At 36.2% G+C, this 21298-nt stretch overlaps 1 long non-coding RNA gene across 1 annotated transcript in view; it reads left to right on the forward strand.

Annotated features, from left to right (window-relative positions):
* Positions 1-422: 422 nt before the first annotated feature.
* Positions 423-21298, forward strand: part of LOC132356726 (uncharacterized) — a 31525-nt gene continuing 10649 nt past the window's right edge. Inside the window, exons 1-2 of the long non-coding RNA XR_009500026.1 lie at positions 423-528; positions 2201-2334. This is a non-coding gene — a long non-coding RNA (uncharacterized LOC132356726). The remainder of the gene's footprint in view (positions 529-2200; positions 2335-21298) is intronic.

Below are 21298 nucleotides of genomic sequence, written 5' to 3' on the forward strand. Positions count from 1 at the left end.
TAAACAAAGATTAGCTATAAAATTGAATGAATTATTTAAGACCCAGATAAAATGTAATCTCCCTTAGAGATTAATCAATTTCTAAACTTTGGGCAAGATAAAGTAACACAGAGTAGCTGGAGCAAAAAAGGACCTTGACTGCCTTAGAGAGCATTAGAGAGAATAAGAAATATTGTAGACTGAGGTAAGCTAATTGAGGAATATGGGACCGCAGCTGGGAACTTATCAACTTGGTTTATAATTAACATTAACTAACTATAAAACTGGTTTCCCCTTAAAATAACCCTTTTTCCATTGCACTGTAAGATATCAACACTTATGGTCCATACCCATGCATGTTCTTCCAGCCCCCGTTGTCTGTGTTAACTAAGACATGCAGATCTTTCAGTGAATGATCTCTTTCCTTCTAGAGCAGGAGAGGCACTTCCCAGTGAGGCCATGCCAAGTCTTGATCTTACTGCTCAGTTAGAAGCAATGAGGGGAGGTATGAGCAGATCCAGAGGAAGACAACACAACCATCTGGCGAAGGTGAGGCATTTTCATGGTCTCTAGGAAGACCCTTTCTCTAGGAAGGGGAGTGGGGTGGGACCACTTCGGCTGGCCAAAGGATTTAGGGCAATTTGGTACCCAGGAGTCAGATTATATGACCTTGTCAGATATTCTAGTTTGGCTTTCTTTGGAATTTTTTTAATCTCACAATCTGATCCTGGACTCAATTTTCAGCATAGTCTGAAAATATAGTTCCCTGCTGCTGAAAATGAAAGGCCCTTTAGATACTGACATGAAAGCCTTCTGGCTTTCACACCAGCACTTGAGTTAATAATTGACTACAATGGGACTGCCGTTTTCTTCCTTAAAGGTGTCAATGGCAATTAACAACAATGAGCTGTTTCATAATTCTTGTGTACTTATCAGTGTATCCATGTCTTTCATGCTCAATATGTTGCCTAAGTCAGTCCATCCCTGTCATCAGTCTCCATCCCAGCTCACCTCAGGTCGTTGGGAAGTCAGGCATTCAGATCATTCTCAGTCACCCCTAGTCCTAAGGTCCATACTGTCATCTGCCATGTGACTGAACCAATTCTAAAATTCCACCATGAAGAGTCAGTTTCCTAGGACCACTTTTGGTACCAGCTCTTTGATTTGAGTTCTCCTAGAAGCAGTCTTTGAGGTGAATTTTTGAGTGTTAAGTAGTTTGGAAGGTGAAGTCAGAAAACAATGGTATGGGAAGTGAACGAGGGAAGGCATAAAAGCCAATAAAGCAGTTTATCAGGAAAGTTATCACTGTGGGCAATTACAGCTCAGACCTGTTGCAGAAATCTGGGAAGCAGCAGATCATGCCTTGGAATTCAGAGAGGTGAAAGATCCAGGAAATTTTCCAGTTCCTATATAGTCAATGTTTAAGGGATACTCCTAGAGTACATCAGTTCCTGAATACTTCTGGACTGCCCTTTAAACCTGAGGCAGCTTTGGAGGGGCTGGTGGTTGAAACTTAGGCAGCAATGTGCGGAGTAAGTTCTACACTGATATGAGCAGCACAGTGATACATGTACTACGGTAAGAAAAAAAAAAGTTTTAATTAAAATATTTACTGGTCCTTGTACTCTCAAGAAGGATAAAAATTTTAATTAACATATGTCTGATAAATTAAGTGTTCATGTTTTAACCTCTGGGCTAACCTATTTAAAAACAAGCAAACAAAAAATTATTTGGAATAGATACCATGCTGTGTTGATAATTTCCTTTTGTCTCTAACAGTAAAGATCTCCCTAAGAGGTCAAACTTGTAACTTGGTCTCTTTTCCCTTGGAACACATTTTCCAAATGCCATTAGGCTCTAGAAGTTTTTGTATTTATTTTCTAGAAATGCTTAGAAATATCACAGTCTCACTTAGAATTAACCTGAAACACTTGACCATATTATATTAGAATAATTTTTTCTGACACACACAGAAATTCAGAAAACATTCAACTGAGCACATATTTTTGAAAAAATAATTAGAAAATATACTCCAACAGATTACATATTTTTATACCCATGTTCATACCTCATATAAACGAAAGAAAATGAGATTGCCATCAGATTTTTAGACACTAATATTCAATGTTAATAAGAGTTGAACCATACTTAATGATACTCAAGGAAAAAAACTCTGAGCCAAGGATTTTATAATTAACTACCCTTTCTTTCAAATCAAAAGCCTACAGAGAAACCATTTTGAACACAAAATATCTCAGAAAATATGGGCTTCCTGATAATTCTACTCCTGCAGGATGTGTTTCATTTAAACAAAAGGTGACTGGGAAAACCATAACAGACAGAGACAGATTGATGGTGAGTACTGAATATTTTTGTTTATAAAATTAAGAACAAAGAAATCAAAGGCTGGTTTCAGGTGACAGAATATTATTATAAATGTCATACATTCTGGCAATGTTGAAACAGCCCAACTAACAAAAGGTAAGAAGAGAAGACTTATTATAAAATAAGCTCACCTACTGGCTCACCGGTAATAACTTAAATACATAAAATATTCTTAGATTTTTCTTTGCAATTTTTAAAGTATTATATCTCAAATTATTTGGATTGGCCGGTACAAAGCTACAGATGGTCTGAGAAGTAGTTTATACAATATGAAGTATCAATGCAGTTTTGTTATTTAAGATTCATTTCAAATTATTCTCTAGCATGTTAAAATGGCAAATATCTTTTCTGGGAAACTATACAGGTTTACATGGATTTTATTTCTTTGAACCATAATTTAATCCTTTTATGAGGCAAAGCCCAAATTCTTTTTTGGTGACTGCTTTAGAAATTTACATGCAGTTTAGTTTTTGAAAATTTGTAACATTCTCTTACTAACTCCCTGTGCTCAAAGGAAGACATTAGATACAAACTTGTTACTTTATCTTCAAAACTTCATACTATTAATTTGAGGCTTTAGGATGTGTTACAACACCTAAAATTGAATTCATTGACTTGATCTTAACCATTCGTACCAATTGTGTTTTCTGGTGCCTTTTTTTTTTTTTTTGTAATGACATCATGCATTTCCAAGTGCATGGAGTTCAAAACTGTTGAACTTCCTTTTATTTCATAGGTTTCTTACCACTCCTCCTCCTGCAACAATAATTGGTTGCATGCCTTAGTCATTATCTCACAACGCCTTGGTTATTTTCACAGTGCCTCCTCACACTTCTTACACTGCCTTTGCATTCTGGGGTCACTGCTGGCTCGTGTTCATAATAGCGGGAGCCTCCTGGCTAGCAAGGTCTCTCTAGTGCGCTGTGTGCACCGCAGCCAGAAATGTTTGAAAGGCTCCTCTTTTCTTTAATTTCTTTTAATACACTGATTGCTTGATTGGCTGCATTGGGTCTTCGTTGATGCAGCTTTCTCTAGTTGCGGCCAGCAGGGGTTACTCTTTGTTGCGGTGCGTGGGCTTCTCATTGCGGTGGCTTCTCTTTGTTGCAGAGCATGGGCTCTAGGCCCGTGGGCCCGTGGGCTTCAGTAGTTGTGGCTCGTGGGCTCTAGAGCGCAGGCTCAGTAGTTGCGGCGGATGGGCTTAGTTGCTCTGCGGCATGTGGGATCTTCCCAGACCAGGGATCGAACCCGTGTCCCCCGCATTGGCAGGCGGATTCCCAATCACTGCACCACCAGGGAAGTCCCTGCTCTTTTCATATCACATCTCTCCTTGGAAAATTTCAGTCATTTCTGTTAAATCCAGACTCCTACTACAAACTCTCTTCTGATTGTCATCTCACATTTTCCAGTGATTCATTCACATTGATCTACCCGTGGTTTCCCAAACTGCATGACATATGTTGAGAGGGTCTAGAGTGGTAAAAAAGCATAGACTCTGGAACTAGAATTCCTGGCTTCCAGTCCTGGCTCAGCCACTTGGGAGCTAGATGAGCTTTGAGCCTTTCTAAATTTCTCTGTGCCTCGTGTTGTCATCTGTGTAAATGACACAGCAGTAACACCTCTTTGAGTTGTGAGTATTTAAGGAACCAGCAAATGGGAAGCACTTAAGATGGCATCTGACACAGAGTAGGTGCTCATCAAATGTTAGCTGATGCAAAACATTTCTGGATGGTCTTGATTTTTGTATTTCTATTTGTTTTCATTTGCAATTGGTTTTGTTAATTTTGCTTTACAGAGTCACCTTCTGAATAAACAAAGTTTCATTGATTAATTTTGATTTGGTGTAAAAGATGACAAAAAGCTGATATTGCTGAGCTGGTAGGCATTCTTAATAGATCTTTTTAATGTAAGCTAAATGTCTTAAAAGGGGGGAGAGTATCTTAGCTTGGTTGTCAGGTTTAAGAATTTAAAAGGGCATTATTCCTTTGCTCTCTTTATGAGTTTATGATTACCAATATTTCTTTAGATAATTATGTATGTTTTTGTGAAAACTGACTAGCATTCTGCTAGTTTGTAATTGAATAATTTGAACATTTGAAACTTTTTCAAACAATAGGAATATGTGATATCAGTTTCTACAACCTATTTAATACCTTTCTTTTTACAATCCATCAAGTAAACACTGTGTTAACTTGTGACTTAAGGAAAAATGGAGTTCATACAGGTTTCAGAGATCTTAGTTTAGAGGAAATTGAAAGATAATTTTGTCTAGTTTTGTTATTTCTCAAGTGAGAAAACTTGACTTGCCCAGGACCACAGAGTTCATGTATCAAATCCAAGATGAAAACCTAGGTTTGCTAAATCCATGTCTTTTGTTGATCCACATATGCATAAATGTTTTTAGACTTGTACAACACAAATCCAAAGATTCAGGATTTTCATGTATTATTCAGTCTCTTAAATATTGTATTTGTATATTTTGAATATTACAATCAATACATTTTGTATTATTTTTAAGCATTAATAGAGTAATATATTTCAAAATGTTAGCCTTCTTCTATGTTAAACTTCCTCTTATTTTAAGGATTTGAGTTGAAATTTTGGGGGTGATTCAGTACATTCCAAACAGTTACCAATGGCACCTGCCTTATAGAATTATCTGGATATATGTCCAGACTTATTCATAAAGTGAGTTTTTTTTTGTGATTTACTTTGTATTCAGGCCTTCCTACTACAATCAACTTGCTTATACTAGTATAAGTTTTCATTACATTATGTTATTTTTAAAAATACTTTAAAAAAATACTTTAAAAATTATAATAATGGCATTTACATTGCACTAAAATTATAATTCTAATCTAATGTTTTTACTGTGTTTTCAAAAAGCATGCATCCCTAATGTGTCATGTTTAATCAGTGAATTTCAACATAAAGTCTTATTCCATGTAATATGCTATCATGTTTTACACCATCTGCATTAGGACTTCCAGCAAAGCAAGGTGTTGTTATTTTATCCCTGAAGAACAATTATCATGTACTCATTTGCTTGGTTAATACGGATATCTTCATTTCACTGTGCAAGAGCAGATGATTGCCTTTCATGCTGTGTCACTTTAGGAGAAGTAAGCTGATGAGTAGTATGTGCATAGAAACATATTAGTATATAATGCTGTAGCTGCATGGTCACTCTTTGATTCAAAGTGGAGAGCAGATGAATTTTTGTTGCTCCTTTTGGAAACCATTAAATCAAAAGCATCATAACTGAAGAGATTTAGAAAGCATTTTAACTATTAAGTAACTTTGTTTTATTTATTTTTAAATATATTTCTTAGAAATATATTTCTCAGGTTAAAGACTCCCCCACCCCCCAATTAATTCTCATATCATCCCTGTTAGGTAGACCTCAGTGGTGTAACAGAAGAACTCATTATACACATGAGCAACTTGAGGCAGTGGGAAGTTTGATGTTAATGCCAAACAGCATGTAAGCAATGAGGCCAGGAGCAGAAGCAAAGCTTTCTAATTCTCAGCAGTGCTCTTGTCACTAAAACACATGATTTCCTCTGTAAGAATTGCAGGGGAGGACCTTCAAGGTGGCAGAGGAGTAAGACGTGGAAATAAACTTCCTCTCCACAAATACATCAAAAATACATCTACATGTGGAACAACTCCTACAGAACACCTGCTGAACACTGGCAGGAGACCTCAGACTTCCCAAAATGCTAGAAACTCCCCACGTACCTGGGTAGGGCAAAAGACAAAAGTAAAAACAGAGACAAAAGAATAGGGACGGGACCTGCACCAGTGGGAGGGAGCTGTGAAGGAGGAAAGGTTTCCACACACTAGGAAGCCCCATTCACTGGCAGAGACGGGGGGTGGCAGTGGGGGGAAGCTTTGGAGCCATGGAGGAGAGCGCAGCCACAGGGGTGCGGAGGGCAAAGCGGAGAGATCCCCGCACAGATATTGGTGCCAACCAGCACTCACCAGCCTGAGAGGTTTGTCTGCTCACCTGCTGGGGTGGGCGGGGTCTGGGAGCTGAGGCTCTGGCTTCAGAGGTCAGACCCCAGGGAGAGGACTGGGGTTGGCGGCGTGAACAAAGGCTGAAGGGGGCTAGTGCACCACAGCTAGCCGGGAGGGAGTCCGGGAAAAAGTCTGGACCTGCCTCAGAGGCAGGGAGACCACTGTTTCTGGGTGCACGAGGAGAGGAGTTTCAGAGCACCGCCTAAACCAGCTTCAGAGACAGGTGCGAGCTGCGGATGCTGCTGCTGCCGCCACCAAGAAGCCTGTGTGCGAGCACAGGTCACTGTCCACACCTCCCCTCCCGGGAGCCTGAGCAGCCCGCCACTGTCAGGGTCCCGTGATCCAGGGACAACTTCCCCAGGAGAGCACACGGCGCGCCTCAGGCTGTTGCAGCATCATGCCGGCCGCTGCCACCGCAGGCTCAACCCGCATCCGTACCCCTCCCTCCCCCCAGCCTGAGTGAGCCAGGGCCCCTAATCAGCCAGTCCTTTAACCCCCTCCTGTCTGGGCGAAGAACAGATGCCAGAGGGCAACCTACATGCAGAGGCGGGGGCAAATCCAAAGCTGAACCCCGGGAGCTGTGTGAACAAAGAAGAGAAAGGGAAATTTCTCCCAGCATCCTCAGGAGCAGTGGATTAAATCTCCACAATCAACTTGATGTACCTGCATCTGTGGAATACCTGAATAGACAACAAATCATCCCAGAATTGAAGCTGTGGACTTTGGGAGCAATGGTACACATGGGGTTTGCTGTATGTGAGAGACAAGTTTCAGATTTTTATGTTTATTTTAGTATAGTTCTTAGCGCTTGTTATCATTGGTGGATTTGTTTATTGGTTTAGTTGTTCTCTTCTTTTTTTTTATTTTTTATTTTAATAATATTTTTAAATTTTTATTTTAATAACTTTTTTATTTTATTTTATTTTATTTCGTTTTTCTCTCCCTTTTCTTCTGAGCCATGTGACGGACACGGTCTTGGTGGTCAGGCCGGGTGTCAGCCCTGAGCCTCTGAGCTGGGAAAGCAGAGTTCAGGAAATTAGACCACCAAAGACCTCCTGGGCCCACATAATATCAATCGGCGAGAGGTCTCCCACAGACCTCTGTCTCAACGCTAAGACCCAGCTCCACTCAATGAGCAGCAAGCCCCAGTGCTGGACACCCCATGCCAAACATCTAGCAAGACAGGAATACAACCCACCCATTAGCAGAGAGGCTGCCTAAAATCTTAATAAGGTCACAGACGCCCCAAAACACGCCACTGGATGTGGTCCTGCCCACCAGAAAGAAAATATCCAGCCTCATCCACCAGAACACAGGCACTAGTCCCCTCCACCAGGAAGCCTACACAACCCACTGAACCAACCTTACCCACTGGGGGCAGACACCAAAAACAATGGGAACTACGAACCGGCAGCCTGTGAAAAGGAGACCCCAAACACAGTAAGTTAAGCAAAATAAGACAGAGAAATACACAGCAGGTGAAGGAGCAAGGTAAAACCCACAAGACCAAACAAATGAAGAATAAATAGGCATTCTACCTGAAAAAGAATTCAGAGCAATCATAGTAAAGATGATCCAAAATCTTGGCAATAGAATGGAGAAGATACAAGAAAGGTTTAAGAAGGACCTAGAAGAACTAAAGAGCAAACAATGATGAACAACACAATAAATGAAATTAAAAATTCTCTAGAAGGAATCAGTAGCAGAATAACTGAGGCAGAAGAACGGATAAGTGACCTGGAAGATAAAATGGTGGAAATAACTACTGCAGAGCAGAATAAAGAAAAAAGAAAAATAATTGAGGACAGTCTCAGAGACCTCCGGGACAACATTAAATGCATCAACATTCGAATTATAGGGGTCCCAGAAGAAGAAGAGAAAAAGAAAGGGTTTGAGAATATATTTGAAGAGATTATACTTGAAAACTTCCCTAATATGGGAAACGAAATAGTCAGCCAAGTCCAGGAAGCACAGAGAGTCCCATACAGGATAATCCAAGGAGAAACACTCCAAGAAACATATTAATCAAACTATCAAAAATTAAGTACAAAGAAAAAATATTAAAAGCAGCAAGAGAAAAGCAACAAATAACATACAAGGGAATCCCCATCAGGTTAACAGCTGTTCTTTTAGCAGAAACTCTGGAAGCCAGAAGGGAGTGGCAGGACATATTTAAAGTGATGAAAGGGAAGAACCTACAACCAAGATTACTCTACCCAGCAAGGATCTCATTCAGATTTGACAGAGAAATTAAAACCTTTACGGACAAGCAAAAGCTAAGAGAATTCAGCACCACCAAACCAGCTTTACAAGAAATGCTAAAGTAACTTCTCTAGGCAGGAGACACAAGAGAAGGAAAAGACCTGCAATAATAAACCCAAAACAATTAAGAAAATGGTAATAGGAACATACATATTGATAATTACCTTAAATGTAAATGGATTAAATGCTCCAACCAAAAGACATAGACTGGCTGAATGGATACAAAAACAAGACCCGTAAATATGCTGTCTACAAGAGACCCACTTCAGAATTAGGGTCACATACAGATGGAAAGTGAGGGGATGGAAAAAGATTTTCCATGCAAATGGAAATCAAAGAAAGTTGGAGTAGCAATTCTCATATCAGACAAAATAGACTTTAAAATAAAGACTATTACAAGAGACAAAGAAGGACACTACATAATGATCAAGGGATCAATCCAAGAAGAAGATATAACAATTGTAAATATTTATGCACCCAACATAGGAGCACCTCAATACATAAGGCAAATGCTAACAGCCATAAAAGGGGAAATCGACAGTAATGCAATCATAGTAGAGGACTTTAACACCCCACTTTCACCAATGGACAGATCATCCAAAATGAAAATAAATAAGGAAACACAGGCTTCAAATGATACATTAAACAAGATGGACTTAATTGATATTTATAGGACATTCCATCCAAAAACTGCAGATTACACTTTCTTCTCAGGTGCTCATGGAACATTCTCCAGGATAGATCATATCTTGGGTCACAAATCAAGCCTTGGTAAATTTAAGAAAATTAAAATCGTATCAAGTATCTTTTCCAACCACAACACTATGAGACTAGATATCAATTACAGGAAAAAAATCTGTAAAAAATACAAACACATGGAGGCTAACAATACACTACTAAATAACCAAGAGATCACTGAAGATATCAAAGAGGAAATCAAAAACTACCTAGAAACAAATGACAATGAAAACACGATGACCCAAATCCTATGGGATGCAGCAAAAGCAGTTCTAAGAGGGAACTTTATAGCAATACAATCCTACCTCAAGAAACAAGGAACATCTCAAATAAAGAACCTAACCTTACACCTAATGCAATTAGAGAAAAAAGAACAAAAAAATCTCTAAGTTAGCAGAAGAAAAGAGATCATAAAAATCAGATCAGAAATAAATGAAAAAGAAATGAAGGAAACAATAGTAAAGATCTATAAAACTAAAAGCTGGTTCTTTGAGAAGATAAACAAAATTGATAAACCATTGGCCAGACTCATCAAGAAAAAAAGGGAAAAGACTCAAATCAACATAATTAGACATGAAAAAGGAGAAGTAACAACTGACACTGCAGAAATACAAAGGATCATGAGATTACTACAAGCAACTATATGGCAATAAAATTGACCACCTGGATGAAATGGATAAATTCTTAGAAAAGCACAACCTTCTGAGACTGAACCAGGTAGAAATAGAAAATATAAACATACCATTCACAAGCACTGAAATTGAGACTGTGATTAAAAATCTTCCAACAAACAAAAGCCCAGGACCAGATGGCTTCACAGGTGAATTCTATCAAACATTTAGAGAAGAGCTAACACCTATCCTTCTCAAACTCTTCCAAAATATAGCAGAGGGAGGACACTCCCAAACTCATTCTATGAGTTCAGCATCACCCTGATACCAAAACCAGTCAAAGATGTCGCAAAAAAAGAAAACTATGGGCCAATATCAATGATGAACATAGATGCAAAAATCCTAAACAAAATACTAGCAAGCAGAATCCAACAGCATATTAAAAGGATCATACACCATGATGAAATGGGGTTTATCCCAGGAATGCAAGGATTCTTCAATATATGCAAATCAATCAATGTGATACACCATATTAACAAATTGAAGGAGAAAAACCATATGATCATCTCAGTAGATGCAGAAAAAGCTTTTGACAAAATTCAACACCCGTTTATGATAAAAACCTTCCAGAAAGTAGGCATAGAGGGAACTTACCTCAACATAATAAAGGCCGTATATGACAAACTGACAACCAGCATCATTCGCAATGGTGAAAAACTGAAACCATTTCCACTAAGATCTAAGATCAGGAACAAGACAAGGTTGCCCACACTTACCACTATTATTCAACATAGTTTTGGAAGTTTTAGCGACAGCAAACAGAGATAAAAAGAAAGAAAAGGAATACAAATCTGAAAAGAAGAAGTAAAACTGTCACTGTTTGCAGATGACATGATACTATACATAGAGAATCCTAAAGATGCTACCAGAAAACTACTAGAGCTAATCAATGAATTTGATAAAGTAGCAGAATACAAAATTAATGCACAGAAATCTCTTGCATTCCTATATAATGATGAAAAATCTGAAAGAGAAATTAAGGAAACACTCCCATTTACCATTGCAACAAAAAGAATAAAACACCTAGGAATAAACCTACTTAGGGAGACAAAATACCTGTATGCAGAAAACTATAAGACACTGATGAAAGAAATTAAAGATGATACAAACAGATGGAGAGAGATACCATGTTGTTGAATTGGAAGTATCAACATTGTGCAAATGACTATACTACCCAAAGCAATCTACAGATTCGGTGCAATTCCTATCAAACTACCAATGGCATTTTTACAGAACTAGAACAAAAAATTTCACAATTTGTATGGAAACACAAAAGACCCCGAGTAGCCAATGCAATCTTGAGAAAGAACAATGGAACTGGAGGAATCGGGCTCCTGGACTTCAGACTATACTACAAAGCTACAGTAATCGGGCTTCCCTGGTGGCACAGTGGTTGAGAGTCTGCCTGACAATGCAGGGGACATGGGTTCGAGCCCTGGTCCAGGAAGATCCCACATGCCATGGAGCAACTGGGCCCGTGAGCCACAACTACTGAGCCTGCACGTCTAGAGCCTGTGCTCTGCAACAAGACAGTGAGAGGACCGCACACCACGATGAAGAGTGGCCCCTGCTCGCCGCAACTAGAGAAAGCCCTCGCACAGAAACGAAGACCCAACACAGCCAAAAATAAATAAATAAATTTTTTTTAAAAAAAGCTAAAGTAATCAAGACAGTATGGTACTGGCACAAAAACAGAAATATAGATCAGTGGAACAGGATAGAAAGCCCAGAGATAAACCCTCGCACATATGGTCACCTTATCTTTGATAATGGAGGCAAGAATGTACAATGCAGAAAAGACAGCCTCTTCAGTAAGTGGTGCTGGGAAAACTGGACAGCTACATGTAAAAGAATGAAATTAGAACACTTCCTAACACCATACACAAAAATAAACTCAAAATGGATTAAAGACCTAAATGTAAGGCCAGACACTATCAAACTCTTAGAGGAAAACATAGGCAGAACACTCTATGACATGAATCACAGCAAGATACTTTTTGACCCACCTCCTAGAGAAATGGAAAGAAAAACAAAAATAAATGGGACGTAATATAACTTAAAAGCTTTTGCACAACAAAGGAAACCATAAACAAGACAGAAAGACAACCCTCAGAATGGGAGAAAATATTTGCAAATGAAGCAAGTGATAAAGGATTAATCTCTAAAATATACAAGCAGCTCATGCAGCTCAATATCAAAAAAACATACAACCCAATCCAAAAATGGGCAGAAGACCTAAATAGACATTTCACCAAAGAAGATATACAGATTGCCAGGAAACAAATGGAAGGATGTTCAACATCATTAATCATTAGAGAAATGCAAATCTAAACTACCATGAGGTATCACCTCATACCAGTCAGAATGGCCATCATCAAAATATCTACAAACAATAAATGCTGGCGAGGGTGTGGAGAAAAGGGAACCCTCTTGCACTGTTGGTGGGAATGTAAATTGATACAGCCACTATGGAGAACAGTATGGAGATTCCTTAAAAAACTAAACATAGAACTGCCATATGACCTAGCAGTCCCACTCTTGGACATATATCCTGAGAAAACCATCATTCAAAAAGAGTCATGTACCACAATGTTCATTGTAGCAGTATTTACAATGGCCAGGACATGGGAGCAACCTAAGTGTCCATCGACAGATGAATGGATAACGAAGATGTGGCACATATATACAATGGAATATTACTCAGGCATAAAAAGACACGAAATTGAGTTATTTGTAGTGAGGTGGACGGACCTAGATTCTGTCATACAGAGTGAAGTAAGTCAGAAAGAGAAAAACAAATACTGTATGTTAACACATATATATGGAATCTAAAAACAAATGGTTCTGCAGAACCTAGGGGCAGGACAGGAATAAAGACACAGACGTAGAGAATGGACTTGTGGACACGGGGAGGGTGAAGGGTAAGCTGGGACAAAGTGAGAGAGTGGCATGGACATATATACACTACCAAATGTAAAATAGATAGCTAGTAGGAAGCAGCTGCATAGCACAGGGAGATCAGCTTGGTGCTTTGTTACCAGCTAGAGGGGTAGGATAGGGAGTGTGGGAGGGAGACTCGAGAGGGAGGGAATATGGTGATGTATGTATACGTATAGCTGATTCAGTTTGTTATACAGCAGAAACTAACACAACATTATAAAGCAATTATAGTCCAATAAAGATGCTAAAAAAAAAAAAAGAATTGCAAAACTCTTTTGCACATTTAAATGTGATGTAATTTTTTTTCTATGAAAAGAGAGTGAGGCATTCATTTGCTAATCAAAGCATTTGCAGTCACAAACACCTGCGTATACAATGGTGGAATTTGATGTTAAGTCATAGAGTTGGAAGCAAGATCACAGTCTCTGAGCAATCACAGTTTCAAACTTTTGAACAGTTTATTCATTTTGTGGCCACGAAGCATTAGAGGAACACTGATAGGGAGTTTGATAGGTAATGTGTGACCGGTGAAATTCAGGTAGTTCTGATTGTGTCCTTGTGTATTAATATTGCAGAAATGTAGTTCAGGATCTGGATAATTCTGTCTGGTTTTGGACTAATCATTTATGAATGCTGTTTTTAAAACTTCCTCTTCTTTCTTACTTAGTGACATAGAAATTCAGGTGGTACTGTAGAGAACTTTAGAACATGATGTATTCCACCTTATTTAAGGAACATGCTTTCAATTCCAAGTAACCTTTTATCAGGTTTACTTTATTGATCAAGTTAAGATTTAGCTGTGTGTTATTTCAGCCCAGTCAGTTTTGTTTCCTACGTGTTTTTATCCTTGCACAAAGTGACCACATGTTTATGATTGGAGAAGGGAATGCACTGTCTTGATATATATAACTAATTTTATGTTTTGTGTGACAGTAGTACTGAGAATCAATTTCAAATGATTCCTCCAAAGTGATTCAAGTGGTTCATGACAGGATTTTAAATAGAAACCAGATACATGTATCCCCATGCCAGCATTTGACTAGAAATGCTAAATAGAAACATTGCAGAGAAAGAGAAAAGCTTTAAGTAGATCAGTTGTCCAAATTAGATGATTACAAGATACAAGATAGATGACTTCTTGTGTTTGGCTTATAGTTAGCATTTGTTACAGATTTGTTTATTTAGAATGTCTTTTCAATTATAATTTTTTGGCTGGAACACATAGAATTTAAATCAGGCATATAAAAGCAAATCAAAAAAAACACCTTTTAAATTTACCCACCATTGTGTTCAAGTACTTAATATTCAGTAGCAAATGTACTTACTACAGAAACAATGTCTTTACATCATCAACCTTTGGACATCTCCATTTTTTCCCTATAGTTAGTCCCCTTAAATGCAATTAATCAAATACTACTCACGAAAATCACTTTGTTAGTTGCTCTGAGACAGTGTGCAGTATGGTAGCCACTAGCTCCAAGTGGCTGTTGAGCACTTAAAGTGAAGGTAGTGTAATCAAAGAACTGAATGTTAAACTTTAGAAATAAATTAATTTACAATCAAATTAATCAACAATCAAATCAGCATATAATATTTTTCTATTAAACACAACTTTATTGTTTGTAGGAATACTTTTTTACTTTAACTATTTAATCATGTTAGCTATTGTTATATTGTAGTATTCAGGTATGTGCATCATTTCTATTATTACTCATAAACTCATTACTACTATACTCAGTGTCAATGGATTGATTCATTTTGAATGAATGAAAAAAGTATTTGTAACCTAGCTAGACAGGTACATACCAAAGTTTATGTTGAGTTGAAAGTTTTCAAAATATTTCAAAATAATAATGATTTTAAACATTTTTATTACATGATTTATTATGCAAAAAGGTTTTAATTTTCAATATAAATGACTGCATAAACGACAAGAAAAAATTTAAATAACAAATTATTAATATTAATAAATTAGAGGTACTTTTCAATTTGTGCAAGGTCCCTTTATATATAATCTTAATATTACTGATTTGAATTTAGTGATTTCACTTAATTTGGAAACATAGTTTTGAAACAAATGCTTTTGCTTCAAAGTCAAATCAGTTCTTATTAATAAGTTGAACTAGTTTTGCAAGGCAGATATGAGTATTAAAGAAATATGATTCTGTTACTTGATTCAGTTTCTGGAAAATTTAAGTATGGTTAGAACAACACTGGCATATGAATCTTCTTCTTCAACTGTAAACTTTTAAAATCCAAATATTTCTGATGAACATTTAGTATCTGAATTGAAGTATGCTATTGATGTACCAAACACATCAGAATTTAAGGACATAATATGAAAAAACAATGTAAAAAAACTTAATAATCTGTATTTAGTTACACATTTAAATAAAATATTTTAGATTTATTAGGTTAAATAAAATATATTAAAATTAATTATATCTTTTTTTAACTTATTTAAATGTGACATCTAGAAAATTTAAAATTATATATGTGGCTCACAGTATATTACTATTGGACACGGCTCTAAGAGATAGAAATATACTTAAGTGTCACTCTCTCCTCTCAGTAGTTGTATAATATAATGTGGGAGATAGAGGTATACCCAAGGCTAAAAAACCAGAATGAAGGCACAGCAAATAAATGATTTTTTTGTTTTTTGTTTTTCCCTAAGTCCATTAGTTTTCAGTGATCAAGCAAGTACTTGGTCATTCAGTTGACAGAGTTATTAGTTGCTTGCTGCAAGCAAAGTACTAGAATAGTTTTATCTTCTGATAGATTTGCGATGTTTTCCAACAAGCTCTTGGGGACAGAAAATCATAGATGCTCTTTTTGTGGAGGTATCAAGACAACCTTTGAATATACATGTCTCAAGTTATGAAGGGAAGTTAAAGCTAAAAAAATAGAGACTTTGGAGTCATTGGTATATTTGTGACAATTAAGGTTATGTTTAAGGCACAGATGGATTGCCCTCAAAAACGATTTATAAGTTCATAAGAGGAACAGGTTATCCTATACTAGAGCAAAAAGTCTTCGTGTTTCAGGGGGTCTTTGAGATACACCCTGAAAATGATATAAATTTTTGGGAAAAACATTAAAAAAGAATTAAATTAAATTAAAAGAATTAAATTAAATTAAAAGAGAATATAGCAAGACCAGTGCATGGACACGATAGAGTGATGCATATTGTGCTGTGTATAGCAAATATTTTGTATTGGAGAGCAATAGGTTAGCAATTTAGGTTGGGTTATGACTTCTGAAGTTTTAAATGGTAACTATATAAAGAATATGAACAGTACCCTATTATCATTAGGGAGCAGTTAAGAAATTTTGAAAGGAGAATGGTCTGATCATAGTAGAATTTTCAGAACATTACTCCAGCATTATTGTGCTGGGCAGATTAAATTGGACAAGCCAAAAATGAAGAAAGTGGCTTGTCAGTCAAGGTATAATTTATAAATATATGGGTTAAAGTGTTGATAATGCACAAACGAAGAAATAGATGCAAGAACTAAAAGTAGAGTTTGATTTTTTTTTTTAACAATTGAAAGTAGCATTTAAGTAGGCCTTAGTGAGTGACGATATGTAGAGGAATAAGATATAGGGACCAGCCAAGGATGAGCAATATTTCCACTATGGCTGACACGAGGCAGTTGAAGTTCAGAAAAAAATGTATATTTTAAAAGTATAGTAAATGCTAGCAGGTAGCTGAAAATATGACTAAACAGAGGAAATATGTCAGTATCAGAAATATACACTGGGAATTCTTCCTTAATGGATTAGAGTTAAAATAGTAAGGAAAAAATTGTCCCTGTAAAAGAAATTATAGGACAGACTAGCAGACTACAGATGATTTTAGGAATGCATTTATTTTGTGGCCAGAACAATAGAGAACATCAGTTAATTATACTTAGTGAGATTAGAACAAGAGAAAGAGAGAAAAAAAGATTGAGTACAAGGAGGTAAATGGAATGAAGACTTCTAAGAAAGAGAACATCGTATGAAATGTTGAAAAAAATCCTGAGGCAAAAGATCTAAGAACAACAAAGAGCAGTGAAATGCCAAATCATGAATTTATTACAGAAATTGTTATTCCATACACTTAATTAATCAGAGACATATTATTTTCTTATAAAAAATGAGAATAATGAATTCTTCCAGAAGAAACTAACAAGAGCATCTAATGCTTGGTGAGTTTACTAGATTCTAGGAATAATTATACAAAAATTTCCTAAATTGCCAGCTTGTTGATCTGGAACTCTTGGAATAGTAACAGTTAACAGTTTTTTAAGAGGTTCTTGACTCTTACATGTACTAATCTGTTTTAGTCTAAATAATATTACATAGTAATATATTTTTTTATTTCTATAGATAAAATAGAATTCATTTTTAAAATGTGTAAGATTATACTATTTTTCTGATTTATTCAACACCACCCTCTTCCTGTAAGATTTTGTACCTGTAGAACTGCCATGTGTTTCAGTTATCTGTTGCCATGATAATGCCACAATAATGAACAAAATGATTAAAAACATAACATCATAATGCAGCAGCCTTCTTTATTACTTGTGAGGTTGTTAGTCTTCCAGAGTCATCTTCTGGTCAGGGCCAGACTTGGCTGATCTTGGCTAGGTTCATTTTAATGCATTTGTAGCAAACTGAGGAGTTGTCTGTGGCTGTCTTGTCCAGGGTTGCCTCAGTTGGGTGAATTATCTCTTCTCAGGATGTGACAGGGGTCCAGGAGAAAGAGTAAAAATGTGAAAGGTCCTGAAGGTCTATGTTCAAAAATAGAGAACCACCACTCATATCACTATCTTTTGTCCGAAGTCCATCACAAGACCAGCCCTTATTTAAAGGTGGTGAAATACTCTCCATGTCTAGAAGGGAGAATCTAGGAAGTCACATTCCAAGCATTGTGGATACAAGAAGGATAAGAAGTTGTGAATATTTATACAAGCAATCAACAAGTCCAAGTGATTTGGCCTGCCTTGTTGGAAGAGAATATTTTCTTGCCCTATTGTCTGATTTGGCCGTATGATGTGCTTTGGCCAATGTACTGTGAATAGAAATGTTGAAAGTCTCTACCTCTTTATGAGCCATTGCATCCTTTACCCTCTCTCTTGATGTTTTCTCTGTACCACAAAAACAGCTTGTCGCTGGTGGGGTCTGCTTAGTAGCTGAAATGCTGCTATTAAAAGACACATGGAGTAGTCCTACAACCAAACCATAGCCAGCAATCTTCCAGTTGAGATAGAAATAAACCTTTCTTATTATAAGTCACTTAGATTTTTTTTATCATAATACAACCCATCATGAACTATTATAAAAGTGTTGTTAGGCTTTACATTACTAAGCACTTTCTCAACCAATAGATATCAAACGTACACCTATTTTCAAGTGTCTGTCAATACACCCTTTTTTGTATTGTAAGATATCCTCATACAGTAAATATTAGAATCTATGTCCCAAGGTAGTTGTTTCCATGAGCTGCAAAAAAAAAAAAGAATATGATGTGAATCATCCACATGGCTTTTTTCCCTGACATAGAAATGATCTATCTGTGAGTCTCTTGTTTCTTTCTAATTGTACCTTCAGGACTTTTGAAGCCTATTGAACAAGTAGCCTATTGACCTGAGAATCAGAGTGATAAATTCTACCTTCAAGAATAATAGATGAAAGTGGGAGGAGGGCATATGAAACCAAGAAATATTTATAACAGAGAGTTGAGAATGTAGAATTAAACCACTATGTAAACAATGACAAATGTCTTAAAAACTTAAACTCTGAAAATTCTACTTATTTGTTTTGCTATATCATATAAATGAAATCCTTTCTTTGTTTTCCACAGAAGAAAATAGTTGAGAGTTGATGTACAAAAACTCACCCTGTGCTATCTTGGATTCACAGAGAGTATACCCTCAAGAAATGGTTATTAATGATAGCTTTTAGAAATTAAAAAAGAAAGACAATTGCTGGAGCAGTTTGAATAATAGTAAGTGGTTCATTGGAATCCAGCCCAGTTTGAATATTGAATTTGGAGGCTTACATATCAGGAAAACATTTTTTCTTATGTTTCTACCATTTTTATTCATTTTTTTCTCACATGTTTTAAGATACAGCTTTATGAGGTTAGAAAGGAATAAGATAGAGACAGAAATGTTATAACAAATGGAGTGAACACATGGCAAGGTGATAATGACACAAACACACAGGCAGGACTCTCCTTTTCCACCACCCATTCCCCGGTATTTCATCCTGATTTGAAGTAGAGAAATACCTGTAATACAAACTAGCCGGAAATCCATTACAGTTTCAATTTAAAGTGAAATGAGAAGCTGAAGGGGAGCATGTTGAGATATGTTTATTTTATGGCCCTTGGAAAGATTGATTTCAAAATCTCTAGCAGAATCTTGAGCGTTCTAATTCTGGAGAAAAATAGTTGAGGCAACAGATCTCTGGTTCAGGATTGCCACAAATTCATGTATTTATGGGCTTCAGGACATTTGCAAAACCCCAGTCATATGAAGTTCTTATTAATCAAGAAGAATTTACTGAGTATCTGTTATGTAGAAACCCTTTCCCCTCGTTTTTTTTTTTTTTTTTTTTTCCTGTATCTACTATAGTCAAATCGCTTTTTAGTGTCCATTCTACACTGAGCAACATATACTTTGAAAAGCCAATGGATGGTTATTTACTTATGACTCCTTCAGACTCTTCATTTTCTTCTGCTTGATCAACTTCCCAGTAAGAAAAAGCAATGAAGAGATAACACTAAGTTTTGTACAAATGCTAGTATTTTTACCTCTTACTAAGAAAAGGTATAAATTTGTAATGATAGACTCAACTTTGTTGCAGTGACACACATCCTCAGAATTCTCTGTGACTTAAGACATTAAAAAAAAAAAAAGTTCCATGAAGATTTGTACAGGGCTCTGCTCCACACAGAACTTTAGGGACTCAGGCCAACAGAAGCTGTGTCATCTTTTAGCTCCACCATCAGGAATATGCCATTTTTGTTGCTCTGGCATGAAATGACACAATAGAGAGATATGCTCTGGAATTAAATTCTTAGTCTGAGAAGTGACATGTGTCACAAATGTTTGCTTCCTATTGGGCAGAGCCCGTCATGTGGTCCCAGCTAAGTGAAAGCTCAGAAGTAGCGTTGTCTGCCCACCTAGAAGACAAAACAAAACTTAAAAATCAATATTGGTGAGAAATAGCAATATCTCAGATTTTAGTTCATTTAAGTTAAAAAAATTGTTGAAGATCTTTGAGAATAACATTGTGTCAAATATGGTGATGTGTATGCATAAATGAGCAAAATGCAGTCACTTTGCCATAGTTCAGAAGGAGTCATACTGAATCTGCAACAAATCGTATCTCTGCCAACAATATTAGTAATAGTAGGTAACATTTACTCTACACTTATTACATGATAACTAAATGAATACACTCAAAAACTAGAGAAGTCATTTCTATTGCTTTTTTCCCATTTTACAAATAGAAAAGTGACACAGAAAGTTGAAGGAACTGGCAAAATTTGATTATAAACTACCTTGAGACCAAAGATGTGATGATAGGAGAATAATAAAACACTTCTGTTTTGTTCAAAGCACTCAAATTAATAAATCTCTTTCTATAATTTAATTGTCTATATCCAGACTGCTCAATTAAGATAAAACATGTGGGTGAGCCATAGTTAATTATAATCCACGGCCCTTAATTTATTCAAGTTACTCTGGGAGTCATTCTAAAACAGAATGAATTCTGGATATGATCATTAATCTTTTTTGTCTTATCTTTAATAATATATTTCACTTAAAAAGTTTCTTTTTCTTTTCTTTTTTTTTTTTTTTTTGAAGCATTCTTACTATCTTGGGAATATTTAATGTGATAAAATTTATTATATGCTGGATGATCTGTAAAATTTTATTATTTAGTAATTTTGAATCAAATTTTAAAATTAAAATTGTTTAGTGTCAGGATTTATTAATTAATGAACATAGACTTATTTGATATTGGCCCTGTTCAATTCAATGGAGATACATTATAAATAAAATTGATTTTCATGAAAGATTATCAAGAAAATAGAAGAAACAAATAAAAATATTAATAACAATAATAAAGAAAAAATTACAGAGGAGAGACTATGAAGAAAATAGGAGAAAACTTTGAACACTATTTTGTCAAAATGTTTTACTTAGAAAAAATGACCAATTCCAAGGAAAACATAGCTTTCAAAACTAACTCATAAGAAGCTTGAAAAAATTTATAACAAATTAAAGAACTTGAATACATTTAAA

The sequence above is a fragment of the Balaenoptera ricei genome, chromosome 21 (genome assembly GCF_028023285.1).
Source record: "Balaenoptera ricei isolate mBalRic1 chromosome 21, mBalRic1.hap2, whole genome shotgun sequence".
NCBI lineage: Eukaryota > Metazoa > Chordata > Mammalia > Artiodactyla > Balaenopteridae > Balaenoptera > Balaenoptera ricei.